Here is a 17575-nt window from a genome sequence, read left to right as displayed (position 1 = left end):
ATATGCTGCAGGTGCAATCTTGAGAAAAAAAAAAAAAAAATTAACTGTCTGCCCTGGAATTTACCGACCTTAAACTACAAGCTCCTTTGCAGGGTCAGGTTCTGTCCAGATGGCCTTGCTCTGATGCTTAGTATCCACAGATCCTGGTGATCAGAGAAGTGGGGGGCGGGGGGTGGGGGGAGGTAAGAGGACTGGGCAAGGCCAGATGTGTTCCCCCCCCCTTTCTCTCTCCTGTATGCAAATGGAAGAGCAAGCTCACCCACCTGTATGAAAAGAGAAGGATTCCATTTCCCCTCTTGAGCAGTCTTGCCATTTATAGGAAACACAGTGTAGCCTAATGTGAGAAGCACAGCTTGGGGCTACCACCTTGCCTGGTTGGAATCCTAGCCTGTGACCTTTAACTTGACCTCAGTGCTCCCATCTGACAAATCGGAAAAATGTTAATTTCTGCATTACGGGAATCAATTAGGAGAGAAATTGATAAATACATACAAAGCTCTTGGCATTACCTCCAGTACAGCGTGCACTATATGTTAGCTGTTACCTTCCACCCACCCCACTGGTGCCTTTAAAGGATCAGCTACTGTTTTACTGTTATTTCCTTGGTTGGTGGCTCTAGCAATCCTGTCAAAAAGGAAGTTCATTTCACAGGAAACTTTGTTGAATCAAGAGTTGAAAAGAAACCAGCTGTTGTTGGGAGTCAGAGCACAGGCCATCTATAGTCCAGATTTTGTCAGAGTTTTACGTTAAACTCACCATTTTGGTATTTCTGGAATCTGCTCTCTATTTCCTCTTGGGAGGACAGAGCATTGTTCCTCAGTCTCTGGTCTCCTGTTGCTTATTATCCCTCCCCAAGCCCTGACAGCGGTCTTGTGACCCCGTCTGCAGGCATGGGTGCATTTCACCTGAGCTGATCTTAAACAGGAGTCTCCCGCTATCCCCACATCAGTCCTAGACTTCACCTCCTACGCAGCTGCTTCTCTTCAACATTAATTTGGAGAATGTTGTCCTTGGTGGAAAAGATGTCAGCAAAATAGTGGTTTGCTTTCTGCTCTCACAGTAGTGTACCACCAGCCACTAGTACTCATCTCCGCCACAGTTTTTTGTTTGTTTTGCTTTTTAGAGCCTCACCTGCAGCATATGGAGGTTCCCGGGCTAGGCGTTGAAACAGAGCTGCAGCTGCCAGCCTGCGCCACAGCCACAGCAACTGCAACATGGGATCTGGGCCGCAACTTCGACCTCCTCCACAGCTCATGGCGATGCCAGATCCTTAACCCACTGAGTGAAGCCAGGAATCGAACTCGCATCTTCATGGATCCTAGTCAGGTTCGTTAACCACTGAGCCATGAAGGGCACTCCACCATTGCAGTTTTAAAACTCACCGTGGGCAGCCCAGGAGCTTCTTTTTCTCTCTGTTCCAGCATATGTATGACACTCACCCAAAGGGAGAAAGTTCCCAGGCTGACTTTGGCCTGTGCCGTAGTTTGCTTGTGATGTTGCGCCTGGCTGGTGACCTCAGGTTGTGGAAGACGGCTTGGGCTCCAGGTGGGAGTTGGAGCAGAGTGAGACCCAGTGACTGGTGATGTGCAGTCCTGGTGTCCCCTTAGATCATCCAGACTCTCCTGTACGGTCTTTACTGTCCCCCTGTTGCCCATGGCTGTTTTGGTGTGAGTGTGACCTGGCTCACCAGGGGAGTACTTGCTACAGGAGACTGAGTTAGGTGTATGGGCAAACGAGGATCTGTGAGGAAAGACTTCAGTCCCCAAAGGAGCCTTTGCTAGATTGGGATCCAGCCTGCACACCGATGACTCCAGTCAGGATGGTGCATGGTGAGAGCAGGAGATGGGTGTGAATCATAAGCGTCCAGGAAAGAGACTGCTTCTGGCATGGGGATCAAGAAGCACCCCTTCAGTCTGAGCCTTCAAGATGACCTGCACATCAGTAGGTGGTGGCTGAAGGTTGCTGAGGAGACAGCATTTCAAGTTCAGGAAACATGGGCAGCAACCCAAGGGTGTTTTTTTGCTTGTTTGTTTGTTTGTTTTGCTGTGCCTGAGGCATGCGGGAGTTCCCAGTCCAGGATTGAACCCATGCCACAGCAGCCACCTAAGCTGCTGCAGGATCCTTAACCTGTTGCACCACAAGGCTGAGACACTGGGACACACACAACACACTGCATGGAACTCCTGGATGTGTGGCAGAAACAGCTTATTTTTTAAATAAGAGGTAAAGTAGGCAGAGGGTGTAATTTGGGTGTTCCCGTTGATCAGTTCCCAGGGCTGCTTCCCTGGAATTATGCCTTCCTTCCTTCCTGCCTAGTAATTAGCCTTAAAAGAATCATTCTTACATAGCTGTGCCTTCTGTCCAGCTGCCCTCTTCCTCTTTACCAGCAGAGCTCAGGAGGAACAGGAGAAGGGGTTGCAACAATAACTGGCGCTCACATCTTTGTTAAAACTGATGGAAGTCGTTTGTCAGATGGGGCAGACCCAAAGGGGCCTCAGCCCTTCTGAAAATTCCTCTAAACCAAAGACATGGCCTTGATAGGTCTATGTATGGTTGATTCACTCTGCTGTACACCTGAAACTAATACAACCTTGTGAGTCAACTATGTTCTCATAAAAATAAAAAAAAAATAATTAAAAAAAAGACATGGTCTTGGAGGTCTGAAAACTTGGGGCACTGAGGGAACAGATCATAGGTGGGATTCCATGTTCGCTTGTAAGCAAAAAATTCGTAAGCAATTAATTATGTCAATGCACGTTACAACAGGTTTTGGTTTTTTGGCCATGTCCACAGCATTTGGAAGTTCCTGGGCCAGGGATCAAACCCATGCCACAGCAGCAGCCCAGGCCACAGCAGTGACACACAGGACCTTTAACCTCTGAGCCACAAGGGAACTCCCATCACTAGCATTCTTTTTCTTTTTCCTTTTTTTTTTTTAAATGTGGCATATGGAGGTTCCCAGGCTAGGAGTCAAATCTGAGCTACAGCTGCCTGCCTACACCACAGCCATAGCAACTCAGGATCCGAGCCGCGTCTGCAACCTACACCACAGCTCATGGCAACGCCAGATCGTTAACCCACTGAGCAAGGCCAGAGATCGAACCTGCAACCTCGTGGTTCCTAGTCAGATTTGTTTGCGCTGCGCTAGGACAGGAACTCCCTGGCATTCTTTATTCGAATAATGGGTATAGATGTGGGCTTCCCTTGATTGATGAATTCTGACAGTGTTTTAATCAAGCTAGCACTTTTTGGCAAGTTGTATGCCTGCCCCTTGACAGTGCTTCCAATGAAACTGGTACCTGCTATTGTAGCAGACCGTCAGCACCAGGCTTCTGCAGTCTCAGGCCTCCTGTTCTCCCTCAGGAGGTGCTGAGGTCATCCTTCCCTTGAAAGGCCACGTGATGCTTGTACAGAGTTCAGGCCCCAGTGAAATGTATTTTAAGGCCAAGGCCCAGAGTCACGTTATACCCTCTCAGGAGAGCAGTTCGGATCCAAGTCTTAAGCTTTCCTGAGGACTCTGGAAAGAGGGAAATATGAGGTCCTCGAGCAAGGCCCTAAATGCCACCCTTACTTTAAAACCGGGATATAGACATAGGCCACAGATGGTGCTCCTGTCTCTGCGTCCGTGTTAGAGTAAAGGTTTTGCTGTTGTCTGTGGGGCCCCAAGCAAGTCACCTCACTTTTCTGAACCTCAATTTCCTCGCTTGTGAAGAGCACTGTGGGTCTGTGTGTAGCGGAGAAGGCTGAGGGTAAATGCAGAGGTGAGGTGCAGAGGGTTGGGCACAGGGCCTTATAGTAATGGTCACTTGTTTATTACCAAAGAAAGACCAGGAGTTCCTGTCGTGGCTCAGTGGCAAACAAATCTGACTAGCATCCATGAGGATGCAGGTTCGATCCCTGGCCTTGCTCAGTGGGGTTAAGGATCTGGCGTTGCCACGAACTGTGGCTTAGGCCATAGACACAGCTTGGATCTGGCATTGCTGTGACTATGGTGTAGGCCGGCAGCTACAGCTCCGATTTCACCCTTAGCCAGGAAACCTCCATATGCCGTGGTTGCCACCCTAAAAAGACAAAAAGTTAAAAAAACCAAGAAGGTAAGAAAACAAGGGGAAATGTGCACACATCAGTTTTGCACCAGATTTTAAGTTCTGTGGCTCAACACAAGTTATTTCCAATAGGTTATCCCAGGGTTAAAGCTGAGTGAATACTAGCTTTTGGTAAGGGAACACACATTTTCTTTTTCTTTCTTTTTTTTTTATTTATCTTTTTATTTTTTATATAATTTTTACAGATACCTTTCCAGCTGCAGTTCTTATGAAATATTGGCTGTATTCCCTGTGTTGTAATCAAATTTCAAAAAGAGTACATTGGCTGAATTACAGCACTAATTGCATGTAATCCTGGTAGGAATGCATCATGAGTCTCTAGGTCTCATCTATAAATGAAGGGCTTGTAGGGGTGTTCTAGTCCCTTCTGTGGAACATTGTGATTCCAAAGCAGGGCTCAGCTTAGAGCCCTAATTTTGCTTATGGCTCCTTGTCTTTCCAAGACATTGACTTAAGGCAGAATATGTTTCCTGTGCATCTCTGAAGCAGGACTTGAAACACAGTATGTGATGCACAGAACCTGACACACAGTAACCCTCTCCTGCTCTGTGGGACCCTGGGCTTCTTGGGAAATGCAGCCCTGAAGAGAAATACATGTGAAATTAAATGAGGTCCTTGTCTAGATTTATGTGATTTTTATTTGGCCTGTTTAAATTTGTCCCTAATGTTTGGAGAATATAGTTGAGAAAGAACTTTATGTTTTTTACAGTGTGTTTTTTAGTGTATCCCAATAGGGAAGAGAATGGATGGGAAGAAATTTGAATCACCTCCTTTTGAAGTTTCCAGGCCAGGGGACAAATCGGAGCTGCAGCTGCTGGCCTACACCACAGCCACAGCAACACAGGATCCAAGTTGAGTCTGTGACCTATGCCACAGCTCATGGCAATACCCGATCCTTAACCCCCTAAGCAAGGCCAGGGATTGAACCCAAGTCCTCATGATACTAGTCAGGTTCGTTACTGCTGAGCTGTGACAGGAACTCCCTAAATGACCTCCTTTATGAAAGGAAGTTGAAGGATTCAAGAACTTCCCAAGTGTCCACGGTGGCCCAAGATCCAGATGCACACAGCCTGTGTCCCAGGGGCTGTGGTGGGATTTGTAATGAGGTGTCTGAAAAAGCAAAGGCAGGAAAAGAATAGAGGAAAATACAAAGTTCAAATAGAAGGAGAAAAAAAAAAAGGAACCCTGATGAAATAAAAGCAGCAGAGAAGGAGTGCTGTTCTGGGGGCAGCAGCTTCTCGTGATCTGAGCTTAAACAGCCATGGTGCTCTCACCAGCCTTCCGGAATGCCAGAGGGACTCACCTTGGTTCAGGTATTCTAGAAGGGGTCAGATAGGGAGGACTGCCATGATCTGCAAGTTTGTGTCCCTGCAAAATGCATCTGTTGAAACCCAATGGCCAAAGTGATGGGATTTGGAGATGGGGCCTTTGGGAGGTGATGAGGTCATGAAGGTGGCGTCCCTGTGATTGGGATTAATGCCTTTTATACGGGAAAGAGCCCCCCCCCTTCACCCCGCCCTGGGGGCTAGCTCTTCCCTCCTGCCAAGAAGAGAGAGAAAACGACTTTCTGTGAGGAAGTAGAGCCTCACTAGTCACAGAATCTGCGCCTTGATCTTGGACTTTCAGCCCCCAGAACTGTGAGCAATAAATGTGCATAGCTGGTAACCCTCGCAGTCTGTGGTACTCTCACAGCAGTCCAGACTGATGGAGACCAGCACCTTGTACCGAGTGCCCAGTGAACACGAGGCACATGTGCTTTCCTCCCCGTGTCAGATGTTAGCATCTGTTCTCCCCATTTTACAGATGAGAAAGCTGAGACCAGAGAGCATCCATGACCTGCCCAGGTAAGCCTAACATCAGGGTTCAAGTGGTCCTACTCGTCCAAGCTCATGCACTCACCCTGCAGGGAGGCGCCTAGAAGGCTGCTTCTCAGACCAGCACCTGGCGCACAGGGACAGCTGTGTTATTTCTCATGCTGGCTGCTTCCTTTCCAACCAGGGCGATATTGACCTACATGCTATGTGATTTTAAATTATTTGGAAAGCGCACATTATCTAGTGGGGGTCCTCAGTTAATGGATCAGAGGTGCTAGGAGAATTGTACAGACATCCCCAAATATTAAACCATCTAAAAGCTCTGCAATATTTAAAGGACTTTTACATTCATTATACTATTTCTTCCTTCTGTGATGCCATTGAGTCAAAGAAACTGCCAAGACATAAAAGGTGACACCAAATCATCTGTAAAAGTAATAAATTTGTCAGAAAAAAAATCACATTTGGTTTTCATTTTGTTTTTGAAGAACTGACAGTAACATATATTTGCTTGGACAACAACGTAGGGCTTATTTCATCAACATCACAATAAAATTTTTGAATCTGTTTCTCTCAGACACTGAAGAGAGTTCCAAATCTCTTTGGTCTCAGGTAAGTCTATGAGGTCTCAGAAGCGTGCTGTCTCCTCCAGCCCCTGCTCGCAGTTCTGCTCTGCTCTGGGCATTTTGCCCATTGCTGGGGCAACAGCAATGAGAAAGATAACCTCATTCTGGAAGAAAGACAAAAATGAGCAAACCAAATAATTACAAATTATGGTAACTATTCTGAAGGACACAAGCAAGGTAATGACGTTGAGAATAATCTCAGACACTTCTTTTTACTTGAGACTGTTTTGAGGCCTACGGAAGGATGTTGGGGTGTCTACCTATGTGTTTAAATGGGTAGTTCGTATTTTCCTGAGCTGAATAAGATGTCACTGGAAGTCTCCCGCCTTCTCTAGAAAGCCATCTGGAAGCTCTTAGAGTTATCCATTCTCCACCGGAACCATGTCCCTTCGCCATGCATGAGTGAGCCGCATGCTGGGCTCTGACAGTCCCATAAGCACCTCATTGTGATGGGTAGGCGTCTACATTGAGGTCTTGTCATTTCAGCTCTGCACCATTGGGTGATCTCTTTGAAGGTGTTTTTAAGTGACAATTAAGGATCTGAATTTAAGTGAAATCCAACTGTGAATGGTAGTACTGGTGTCATCTGAGGACTAATAAGTCAACAGATGCTTTTCATGCTTGGCAGTGGCCCACCCTGCCTGGTAGCTGCCAAGGTCCTTTAATGGGAAGAATAGGAGAAATCCCCATGTTCAAAGACTAAAATGGTGCATGTGTCTGTGTGGTGGCAGGGGCTGTGTATTACAAGCTCACTTCATTCTGGGAGAGGCAGTATGGATTCTGAACAGCTTCTAAGATGCTTGAGGGCAGAAAATGTCCCTTATTTGGGTCAACATCCCTAGTGTGTGCCCAGCACAGCACCACACACAGCACATGTTCAGTCAGTGTTTTGATGAATGAATCAAGTACTCGGGAAAGTTGAGACAGCATGATGTATAGCAAGAAAAACAGACTTTCCAGTCAATTAGGTCCTTCCAGCCAATTAGATCCGAGTCCATGTGTCATGGACTGAATGTTTGTGTGCCTCCAAAATTCATATGTTGAAACTCTACCCCCCAGTGTGATGGTCTTAAGAGATGGGCTTTGGAAGGTAACTGGGATTAGACAGGTCAGGAGGGTAGAACTCTCATGAAAGCAATCAGTGCCCCTTAAAGAAAATAAAACTTTTCTTTTTTTCTTTTTTTTTGCCTACATCATGTGGAAGTTCCCAGGCCAGGGATCCAACCTGTACCACAGCAGCCACCCAAGCTGCTATACAGTGACAATGCCAAATCCTTACCCCACTGCACCACAAGGGAACTCCCTTGGTGCCCTTTTAAGAGTCACAAGAGAGCTTGCTTCTCTGCCCTCCATATATGAGGACACAAGGAGAAGTCTGCAGGCCAAAAGAGGGCCTCACCAAAACCCGACCAAGCTGGCACCTGGTCTCAGACATCCAGCTTCTAGAACTGTGAGAGATATATTTACTTATGTCTATGGTGATGTTATGGCAGCCTGAACTAAGGCACGATGTGACCTTGTCAAGACTCTCTAACCTATAACTGGATTCTCCAGGATTGGAGAAAATACACATAGATCGCATGGTCTACAGAGGGGACCTGGAAGGAATTATCCCCGTGTTAGAGCTGATGGTGATGTGAGGTTAAAAACCTGCAGGGGCAGCAGGAATAAAGTCTGCTTCTGTCACAAATTCCATCTGCTTACTGTCGACCTAGGATGCTGGAGCAGCTCATCTGAATTGTAGAAGTGCCAAGAGGGTGGGCCTGGCAGCCATGGTGACCATTTGCAGGACTGGAGAAGCCCTAGATTCCCCCCAGAATCCTAAATGCCTCTGGGGAATAGTTTGGCAACTAAGAAGTTGCCATATGATCCAGCAATCCTACTCCTGGGTATATATCTGGAGGAAACTCTAGTTCAAAAAGATACAGGCAGAGTTCCTTCTATGGCCCAGTAGGTTAATCATTGTCTCCGGAGACACTGGTTCAATTCCTGACCCATTGCTGTGGGTTAAGAATGGGCATCACTGCAGCTACTAGTTGTGTCATAGATTGCAGTTCCAGCTGGGATTTGATCCTTGGCTTGGGAACTTACATGTGCCTCGGGGTGGCTGTTTAAAAAAAAAAAAAATCCTGCTGTGTAGCACTGGGAGCTGTATATCTAGTCACTTATGATAGAGCATGATAATATGAGAAGAATGCATACATGGACGTACAACTGGGTCACCTTGCTGTACAGTAGAAAATTGAAAAAACACTGTAAACCAGATATAATGGAAAAAATAAAAATCATTATTAAAAAAAAGATATATGCACCCCAATGTTCATAGCACCATTTACAACAGCCAAGACATGGAAGCAACATAAATGTCCATCAACAGACAAATGGATAAAGATGTGGTACATATATGCAATGGAATATTAGCCATAAAAAGAATGAAATAATGCCATTTGGAGCAACATGGATGGATCTAAAGATTATCATATTAAGTGAGGTAAGTCAGAGAAAGACAAATGGATGACATCACTTATATGGATAATCTGAATGAGACAAATGAGAGAGAGAGACTCAGAGACAGAAAACAAATTTAGGATTACCAAAGGGGAAAGAGAGAGGGAAGGGATAAATTAAGTTTGGGATTAGCAGATATGCACTACTACATATAAAACAAGGACCTATGGTATAGCACAGGGAATTCAATATCCTGTCATAAACCACAATGGGAAAGAATGTGGAAAAGAATATGCATAACTGAATCCCTTGCTGTGTATCAGAATAACAACATTATGAATCAAATACAATTAAAAAAAAAAAAAAAAAAGAATCCCTCATTGCTCCCAGCTTGCTGGAACCCAAGGTGGTGACTGCTGTGTTCAGGGACCTGAGTCTACAGTGAACCGGCATTTGGGATAGAGCATGGCAGAACCCACCTCAGGGTCACCTCCACACAATTGCTTAGTAGCAAGTAAAATCTTAGACCTTTCTGAGGCCTGTAGGGTCTCCTTGCACAGCCCCAGCCCCCTCGCTCCATCTTCAGCCACGTGGACTTCTCTTTGCTGGTTCTTGAGGGGAGCCTTTCCCATCTAGATGCATCTTCATCCTTGCTGCTTGCTACTCCTCAGGTAAGTGACTTCTGTGATTTATTCCTGAACTGAAATCCCTCCTCCCTGAATGTAGGGGCCTTCCCTACCTTCCTGGTCTAAAGTACCTTCCCTGGGCCCTCTTCCCACACTCCTTTCTCTTACTTGGCTTTATTTCCCTTTGTAAGAGTTTCATTTTTAATGTATGTATTTGTCTGTCTCCCACCTAGAAGGCTGGCTGTTGCTCTTGCCTGGCCCAAAGGAAAGTCTCCAATGTTTGAATAAATGAAGAGGTGAATGAATGGACAGAAGAGGATGAGCATGCAGGGCTAACCCCCCTGGGGGCGGGTAACCTTGTCTTGCCCAAGAAGGACACTGTGGTTATCAATAAGGTGTTTTAGTCACCTTGGCAGAGCGGGCCCAGATGTATTTCAGGGTCAAAGCTTATGCTGGTGAACTGTCAACCCCCGCCAATGTTAAGAATGAATGAGCTGTCTCTTCTCTCATGAACTTAATGTATAAATTCTGCTGCTCTGTACTGGGCAGACTTAGAGGTGAAGACCAAAATAATCGTGAAGGTGAAGGACAGCGCTGGGAACTATTTTTAGGAGCCTGCAACACAAGAGACTTTTTTAAGGTATTCATTTGAGCCGGATTTGATTTTATGACCTATCTTAATCTGTTTCTTGAATTAGAGCTGGAAATAATGATCACAATTGTTCTACTTGTTATTAGAGCAAACAGAATGATGGTGCCTGATGAGAAGGGAATGGAAGGAGGTTAGTCTGGTCTAGCAAGGTAATGAGAGAGGTTGCCCTGTTGTTAATATCCCTGAGCTTCCCTGACACCAGCCAGGCCAGGTCCTGCATCCACAGGAGAACGGCCCAGTGGTTTGCCAAAGCTTTGTGGGGACGATTTCATATGCTGTGACAAGGATCCTTCAAGGATGTGCTGCTCTTCCAAATAGCTTTTCAGGCACTGAGTTGAGACACAAAACATTCATCATCAGCCGGCAACAGGGGAGCTGTAATGAGAGCCACCCCCACAAGGCAGGGATGGGGGAGGGAGGGGCACAGAAAACGACAGCTGAAAGCAGTGGCAGCTACAAAAGAGGCTTGAGATGATAAATAGTGTGAGAGCTATTAGAGAAATACAATTAAAAGCACAGGGAACGAAGGGGACATTTACAGAAGAGATACCAGTGGCCTCACTTCTCTTCCTTCTCCACCTAACATAATTTAAGTGAATGCCAATTAGCTGCCTTTATTATCATCATCATCATCATCATGAAAATTTTAAATTTTTTTCAGTTGAAAAAATGTTTATATTTTTATTTTATTTTATTTATTTTTTGTCTTTTGTCCTTTCAGGGCCACACCTGTTGCATATGGAGGTTCCCAGGGTAGGGGTCCAGTCAGAGCTACAGCTGCCAGCCTATGCCACCAGAGCCACAGCAACGCCAGATCCAAACTGCATCTGCGACCTACACCACAGGTCACAGCAACGCCGGATCCTTAACCCACTGAGCAAGGCCAGGGATCGAACCTGCAACCCCATGGTTCCTAGTAGGACTCGTTTCCGCTGCACCACTTTGGGAACTCCAAATGTCTATATTTTTAAATTGTTTTAATTTTTAAAAATTTTTACTTATGTTATTTTAAAAATTAGCTGTCTGGATTTCTCCCCCCCTTTTCAATTTTTGCAAAGCAATGTCCAGACAAATCACTGGGTTAAAACATCACTAAATATTTATAAGACCAATAATGCCCACTGTGGTGGTGTTTATAGTTTAAAAAAAAAAATTGGTAACAGTGTGAAAGTTCCCTGGGTTAAGTAAATTAGGTACATCATTCATAGGTACATCAGATGTGCTTGGAAAAAAAATGAATGATGTAGGAAAAATGGTCATGGAAATATTAAATGAAAAAGCAAGTTATACGTCAGTTTATACCACATTTTTTCCAATTTGTTCAAATGTGATCCTATGTGTGTGAAAACGGACAGGAAGAATACATATCAAAATGTCAACAGCAATTAAATGAGTGAGAGGATTATAGGTGAATTTTATTTTCCCCTTCGTATTTTTTCTAAATTTTCCAGTTTCTGCAATAAACATTTGTGATTTGTATAATGGGAGAACCATTAAATTTTTTGGACAGCATCGGTCAGGCCATCACCCAGAGATTCAACGTATCTGAAATAAATACCTTCCCAAAAATAGGAGAAACCCTTTTCCCCCTTGAAGATAGTGTTCTTGGGGTCCAAACCATGGAAAGACAACATTTTGATGTTAGAGGCAACAAGAAGTTATGTGAGTCATTAAATAAGTTTCGGATGAATGGATCTCTCCTGGTGTGATAGCAAAGACCCAAGTCCAGGGTCCACGTGCCTGCTCAGCCCCTTGAAATCTGGGGCAAGAGGACCCCTGGTAGTCAGCTTCCCCATTAATAAACAGAGCAAGGCATTTCAGTTCACCCCACAAGATTATCCCACGTTGCATGGAAAATAAGGCAGGGCCATCCCCACAGAGATTCAGTTAGGACTCTGACAGGTGGCATCTTTTACCGGAAACCCAGAGGGGAGGCTGGTTCAGATGGATACAACCCTGCAGAGATGGGCCGTGAATCCCTCAGTGAGTCACCAAGGCCAATGGCAGGGGAGGCAGGAAGCATTAGGAGAAGGGAACCCACCAAGGTCTGTAGCAGGAACGCAAGTTCAGCCTTTTCCCAAACAGTGTGGGCTTTACAATAAATATTTCGACTGTTCTGCCATCTGGCAGCATCAGTTCACAGCCAGCCTGGTTCTGAACATCTCTTCTGAGAGATTCTCGGCCCTCTCGCCAGAGACAGGGGCAAATTGGTTTGCCCTTCCACCCAGCCAACTCTCAGCTTCAGGGTCACAGCTGGGCAAACCAGTCAAGCTGCCAGACTTGACATCAGTACCCTCAAATTTCCTTTCTTTATGCTTTCCCCATCTTCCCTTGACCTATATATTCTCCCCATCCTCACTTTCACAACTCTTTCTAATAGTGCTTTACACGCTAGTAAGAATTTGAGTCGCAGATGTTAAGCTCATTTCTTGCTGTATGATGAAAGACTGTCCAGGGCTAGGAAAACTGAAGACAATAGCAGAATGGGGTGGAAAGAGAGGGGAAGTCAAGTGAATTTAAGGGAGATATTGCTCACTTTCCCCCAGGCCGGGGGCACCCATGCTACTGAACCAAACTTGGGTCCACTTGCCCAATGCACAGTAAAGCCAATCTACTGATACCAGCTTGTGGTGAAGTCAAGTGCAGTGTTTACAGCAAGGCACCCAGTGCATTATGGGGCCAAGCAAGGAGAATGGGCATCTCATGCTCAAAAGACCCAAACACCCAGATGGCTTCTGAGGAAGGATTTTTATAGGCGCAACATTTCCGCCTATCAAATGGGGCAGCTTCTGTGCAGAAAAAAAGAAATAAAGGGTAACAAAATGAAAGTAATCACTTGAATTCCCATTGTGGCTCAGCAGGTTAAGAACTTGACACGATGTCCGTGAAGATGCAGGTGCTAGAGTTGGCCTCACTCAGTGGGTTAAGGATCCAGGGTTGCCAATGAGCTACAGCATAGGTCAAGCATGTGGCTCCGTTCCCAAGTGTCTGCGGCTCTGGCTGTGGCTGTGGTGTAGGCTGGCGGCTGCAGCTCCAATTCAACCCCTAGCCTGGGAACATCCATATGCCACAGGTATGGTCCTAAAAAAAAAAGAAAAAAAAGTAACCATTTTATTCATCCACCGCAAATACACACACACACACACACACACACACACACACACACACACACACACACACACAGAGTTATTAGGCTCATCAGCAGATGAAGGAAAAAAAAAACCCTCCTAGTCCCCAAGAGATAGGACAAAAGCAAAGGAGGAAAGAAAGGCTTACTTCCTAAATCATGCAGAGTCCAGCATTGATGGTCTGACTATGGGTGAGTGGGCTCAGAGGATATATTTTAAGTCTTAAGAAAATAAACTTTTCTAACTATTTCTCCTGGGACAGGGAGACAGTTTTGCATAAATGCAAAATCAGCAAAAAGAAACTTAACAAAAACCCATCCTGACTGCTGTCCTTCTTCAAGGACAGATAGTTTCCCCAGATCTCTGATTCATCTTGGCAGCATCCGCAAATAAGTTCCAATGACCCAGAGGCTAAATAGATACAAAAAACTATGTGTGATTATGGGGACCTAAAATATTTCTTTATAACAGGTTCCCATGGTCCACTGAGTTAGGAGAATCATCAGTTGTCATTTACACCTCACTTCTGAGGTGGTGATGGAGAGCTGAGGGTTGGGGGAAAGGGCACCAAGAAGGTAAGGTACAGCCAGGTCACTTTGCTGCATAGCAGAAATTGATAGAGCATTGTAACTCACCTATAATAAAAAAATTAAAAAACAGGAAATTCCTGTTGTGGAATTTCCGCAATAAGCCTGACTAATATCCATGAGAATGCAGGTTCGATCCTTGACCTTGCTCAGTGGGTTAAGGATCCGGCATTGCCCATAGCGGCAGTGTAGGTTGCAGATGTGGCTCAGATCTGGTGTGTGGCTGTGGCTGTGGTGCAGGCGAGCAGCTGCAGCTCTGATTTGCTCCCCAGCCTGAGCACTTCCTTATGCTGTGGGCATGGCCCTAAAAAAAAAAGAATCAAAAAGAAATTGTCACATTGTAAATCAACTCTTCTTTAATAAAAAAAAGAAAAGAAAAGAAAAAGAATTGGGCCTCTTTTTAAGTACAGGGTTTGGGGGTAGGGAATAGAACACCTGACATTAAGACAGCAGCCACCAGGCACAGGGCTTGTCCTTGTTACAGCTAGAGGCATGACCAGGCAGGGGGCTCCCATGAGTGCTTCAAGGAGGTCTTTAGAGTCAGAGAGACCTGAGTCCAGTCCCAGCTTACCAGCCAGGTAGCCTCGGGCAAGCTACTTTGCCTGTTTGAAGCTCATTTTGCTCATCTGTAAAATGGGGATGATAAAAGCACCCATCTCATGAGGCTGTTGTGAGGCCTAAATGAAAATAATGCAGGGCTCAGCAAAGTGCCTGGCACATGATCAGGCCTAATAAATGCTCAACAGTATTGGTCATTGTTGTCATGAGCCCTCCTTTCCTAGGGCTGCCATAACAAACTGCCACAACCGTGGTGCCTGAAAATAGCAGAAATGATTCCTTCACAGTTCTGGGGGCTGGAATCAGGTGTTAGCAGGGCTCCTGGCGAAGGCTCCAGGGGGAAGCCTTTCTTGCTCTTCCAGCTTCTGATGGCTGCCAGCATCCCTGGCTTGTGGCCACATCGCTCCAACCTCTGCCTCCTCTTCTCTCCCTTCGTCTCTCCTCTGTTTGTCTTTTATGGGCACTGGTCCTCTCTCACTCCAAACCCTGTAAGCGTTGGTGGCTGATCTGACTGTGTTTCAGGCTCTCCATCTATCATATGGGGAAACCTGTGCACTCAGCGAGAATCTTCTTGACGTAGAATGTCTTTGACCCTTTGGCAGAAAGGACACCTCGCCCATCCAGGAAGAGGATAAGCACGGCTCTTCCTGGGTCACTGAAGCAGGTTCACAGAAATGCACACAGCAGCCCATGATTAGCTTCAGGGAACAGCACCTCCTAAACCGGAGGCGGGATGTCAGTGTCTGAAACTCAGGAGAGTCCTCAGCAGTCTCCCCTCACTCGCAAAAGCACAGATTTCTTATTTGCCTCTGCACCCCCCTCCTCATCTAGATCCTAGAGTTACAAATGAATATGCTCCTCCATCCAGATGCATGGTGTTGACTAGCTACAGCCTCTCCTAGCTGCTCTTTTCCTCCTTTAGAATATTTTTAAACTACCTTTCACTCATTCCTACAGAATCATTGCCTTTGTTTCCAACCACATGTCACATAAAATTCTAATTCCATTGGTGTGAAGTTTAAGGCCTCCCCTAAGGGTTCGCCAATGCAGCATATAAGTCCCAAGGTTTTCCCATGTAGACTTCCGTCTCCTAGGATACTTGGGATGCAGCGTGGGAGGTGGAGCTTTGCCTCCCTGGGGCTGGTGCTGAGGGTGGCTGAGTTGCAGATCCTGTGCCCTCTGCTCTCCCAGCCCCACTCCTGACCCACCCAGAGGGACACCCTTTTGTAATTCACCCTCCAGGGGTGCACTCTTTCCAGTCATTAACTCATCTGTACCTGTACCCACTTACACCCCAGAATCTCCACAGTCCTCCTTTTCTTCCTTCTCTACAAACCGGGGTCAGAAGGGCTGGTGGTTAACCTGTATCTAACCTATAATAGATCCCAAGCTGTTTATACTGCAAATGAGCCCATCACCTGCCCAGGTGAATTGCCGCTGAAGCCTGTGCTTTCATAACAAATGGAAAATATCTGGAGTGCAGCTAGAAAACAAAAGATCCTGCTCTCTCCTGACCTGGAGCGCAAGTTAGAGACCAAAAGGCAAACCAGCTGGATGCTGTTGGCTGCTCCCTACCAGCCCCAGAGCTCCAGCCAAAGGTCCAGGGAAAGTCTCCTGGCTGAGGGTCCTGGCAGCCTGAGAATCTCTGCAGGCTCTTGGGCTTCACTTCTGGCTCACCTGTTCCCAGTCTATACCAGTGGTTCTCAACTGGGGCAACATTGCACATACCTAACCATCCCCACCCCGCAAGGGACATTTGGCTATGTCTGAGGTCATTTTTGGTTGTGACAACCCGCGGAGGGGGTGCTCCTGGCATCCGATGGGTAGAACGCAGGGATGATGCTAACGCAGGACAGCCGCCACAACCAAGAGCTATCTAGTCCCAAATGCCAACAGTGCCGAGGCTGAGCAAGCCTCCCTGTACACTTTGCGCTTGGGTCCCTTTACTGGAATTCAGTTCTTCCCATCTTATTGACCCGTGGACCGATGCTTCGGCCACGCTTGGTCCCAAGCCCACTCTTACCTTGGATGTAAAAACCGTGGGCCTTTGTGATCCACAGCTTGAAGCCACTAAGAAACACGAGGCTGCCTTCACCTCACTGGGTTCCTAGAAATCCTTTCAAACACTGGGGCTCTGTGATGATTGCAAACCATCCTTGGGGCTCCCCTGACCACCTTCCACCCCTGAAAACCAACCAAAGCCTTGAAGGACCAACTTAGTTAAGGCTAATACAGTTGTGCTTTCAAATAGGTGAGTTTTAGAGGTTTAGTTCTTTGTTGTGAAGAAATGATACATAACAGAGAGAACAATCCCACACAAGCCTCCACTCTGCTCAGTGCTTAGAACATTGTCAGCTTGTGTTGTTCTATTGTTGTCCACGTTGTCACTAATCTCCTTTTTTGGATTTTTTTAACCTATCATCTCCTTTATTTTTATTTATTTATTTATTTTTGGGTTTTAGGGCTGCACCCACAGCCTACAAAAGGTCCCAGGCGAGGGGTCCAATCAGAGCTGCAGCTGAGGTCTACGCCACAGAAATGCCAGATCTGAACCACATCTGTGACCTACACCATCTCACATCTTAACCCACTGAGCAAGGCCAGGGATCAAACCCACATCCTCAGAGTTACTAGTCAGGTTTGTTACCGCTGAGCCACAATGGGAACTCCCTCTCCTTGATTTTTTTAAGTTTTCTCCTTTTTTGGAATTAAAAAAAAATTATTAAATTATAGCTGATTTATAATGTTGTGCCAGTTTCTGCTGTACCACAAAGTGTTCCAGTCATATAAATATATATATACATTCTTTTTCTCATATTATCATCCATCATGGTGTATCCCAAGAGACAGGATAGAGTTCCCTGTGTTAAACAGTAGGACCTCATTGCTCATCCATTCTATTTTATTTTATTTTATTTATTTATTTTTGTTTTTTTGCCTTTTCTAGGGCTGCTCCTGAGGCACATGGAGGTTCCCAGGCTAGGGATCTAATTGGAGCTGTAGCCACTGGCCTACACCAGAGCCACAGCA

This window comes from Phacochoerus africanus, chromosome 9, assembly GCF_016906955.1.
Source record: "Phacochoerus africanus isolate WHEZ1 chromosome 9, ROS_Pafr_v1, whole genome shotgun sequence".
Taxonomy (NCBI): Eukaryota; Metazoa; Chordata; class Mammalia; order Artiodactyla; family Suidae; genus Phacochoerus; species Phacochoerus africanus.
This window is presented reverse-complemented; position numbering follows the sequence as displayed.